This window comes from Leuciscus leuciscus, assembly GCF_965113295.1.
Source record: "Leuciscus leuciscus genome assembly, chromosome: 22".
NCBI classification, from domain to species: domain Eukaryota; kingdom Metazoa; phylum Chordata; class Actinopteri; order Cypriniformes; family Leuciscidae; genus Leuciscus; species Leuciscus leuciscus.
In genome coordinates this window covers 25,862,568-25,865,129 of record NC_138746.1, presented here as the reverse complement: position 1 = coordinate 25,865,129, position 2,562 = coordinate 25,862,568, and the positions used below count along the sequence as shown (strand labels likewise).

Sequence of the window (2,562 nt, the reverse complement as noted above, 5' to 3'; positions counted from 1 at the left end):
TCATACAGGGGTAAAAAAAAAAAATATATATATATATATATACACTCACCTAAAGGATTATTAGGAACACCTGTTCAATTTCTCATTAATGCAATTATCTAATCAACCAATCACACGGCAGTTGCTTCAATGCATTTAGGGGTGTGGTCCTGGTCAAGACAATCTCCTGAACTCCAAACTGAATGTCAGAATGGGAAATAAAGGTGATTTAAGCAATTTTGATTGTTGGTTGTTGGTGCCAGACGGGCCGGTCTGAGTATTTCACAATCTGCTCAGTTACTGGGATTTTCACGCACAACCATTTCTAGGGTTTACAAAGAATGGTGTGAAAAGGGAAAAACATCCAGTATGCGGCAGTCCTGTGGGCGAAAATGCCTTGTTGATGCTAGAGGTCAGAGGAGAATGGGCCGACTGATTCAAGCTGATAGAAGAGCAACTTTGACTGAAATAACCACTCGTTACAACCGAGGTATGCAGCAAAGCATTTGTGAAGCCACAACACGCACAACCTTGAGGCGGATGGGCTACAACAGCAGAAGACCCCACCGGGTACCACTCATCTCCACTACAAATAAGAAAAAGAGGCTACAATTTGCACGAGCTCACCAAAATTGGACAGTTGAAGACTGGAAAAATGTTGCCTGGTCTGATGAGTCTCGATTTCTGTTGAAGAAGTCAGAATTTGGCGTAAACAGAATGAGAACATGGATCCATCATGCCTTGTAACCACTGTGCAGGCTGGTGGTGGTGGTGTAATGGTGTGGGGGATGTTTTCTTGGCACACGGCCCCTTAGTGCCAATTGGGCATCGTTTAAATGCCACGGCCTACCTGAGCATTGTTTCTGACCATGTCCATCCCTTTATGACCACCATGTACCCATCCTCTGATGGCTACTACCAGCAGGATAATGCACCATGTCACAAAGCTCGAATCATTTCAAATTGGTTTCTTGAACATGACAATGAGTTCACTGTACTAAAATGGCCCCCACAGTCACCAGATCTCAACCCAATAGAGCATCTTTGGGATGTGGTGGAACGGGAGCTTTGTGCCCTGGATGTGCATCCCACAAATCTCCATCAACTGCAAGATGCTATCCTATCAATATGGGCCAACATTTCTAAAGAATGCTTTCAGCACCTTGTTGAATCAATGCCACGTAGAATTAAGGCAGTTCTGAAGGCGAAAGGGGGTCAAACACAGTATTAGTATGGTGTTCCTAATAATCCTTTAGGTGAGTGTATATACCTGTATATATTTATATATATTATCAATAACTTTTTTAACGTAATATTTTAAACTATTATTATTTAACTCTAGAGTTGTGCAGTAAAATTAACGTTAAAGAAAATTTATTATACAATACTTTTTAATAAAATGTATATAACATGGAAAATGTGCTTTAGTTGAGGATTTCAGTCTCCTGGTGGAAAACAAATGCTAATGACATGAAATTACCAGTATAACCAAAAGGGGGCTGCAGTGGACCACTCATTAGCCATTTCCACTCCCTTATATAGTTATTTCACGTTTTGCTTTTGAATCTGTTATAAAATGACTGTTATAACCAATGTTAGCATGCAAGGGGTTCCGTAGCCTCACTTTATCCTCCTCCTGGAAACAACGAGTGTGAGCACCCCGCTTAGCATCAGTGTACTTTTTCATTTAATGTTCAATTGGTGGGTGCACAAGGAGCAGATGGCAAAAGCCTGTACATTTGCCTGCCATAGAAGAGTTGAAAGGATGAAAGACCAGTTGCAGTCCAGTCCAGTTACGGATTACATAAACAGAGAATATTTGTTTTCAATTTGAATTGGTTCATTTAAATTTCACATTTAACACTTTCTATAGATATAATTCTTATCGTGACTGAAGCACGTATACACTTTGGGCCCTATTTTAACGATCTGAAACGCAAGTATCAAGCGCGAATCGCAAGTAACTTTGTGGGCGGATCTCTGCGCTGTTGCTATTACCGGCGGGATAAATGACTCTTGCGCCCGACGCAAATCTAAAATGGGTTGGTCTGAAGTAGCTTCATTATTCATAGGTGTGGTTTGGGCGTAACGTGAAATAAACGAATCAGAGCGACATCTCACATTCCCTTTAAGAGCAGGCACGCTTCCATAGCGGATTGTTATTATAACGGCAGATGTGCCAGGTGCGCGCCAGGAGCGGTTCACAGCCGAGGAGACCGACGTTCTCGTCAGGGCCGTAAAGTGACGTTGGGGATGGAGAAACACTCCCAAATTAACTTCGGTTAAGGCGTATGATAATTTGGGTAAATGTGTAAGCTAGATTTATGCCTATTTTTTCACATCTTCATGGACACAACAATGATTTCCCTCGTGTAATATTTTTCCTTGTAATAATGTATGGTTTTCTAAAAATGAGAACTGCTGCGTCTGTGTGAAGATGAGATACGCAAAGTGCACACGCTACATTGATTATGGCCAAGCATGCGCCCTTAAATAGCATATGAATAACATGCGCAACGCGCCACTGACTTTTGACTAGGTTTTTCCTAGTTAGTGACGGAATTGTTTTCTAAACCTGCAAAA

General features: G+C 41.5%; 1 long non-coding RNA gene across 1 annotated transcript in view; it reads right to left on the bottom strand.

Annotated features, from left to right (window-relative positions):
* LOC309487047 overlaps nucleotides 1-2,042 on the bottom strand; it is a 188,968-nt gene extending 186,926 nt beyond the window's left edge. The window contains exon 1 of the long non-coding RNA XR_014201734.1: nucleotides 1,880-2,042. This is a non-coding gene — a long non-coding RNA (uncharacterized lncRNA). The remainder of the gene's footprint in view (nucleotides 1-1,879) is intronic.
* Nucleotides 2,043-2,562: the final 520 nt, after the last annotated feature.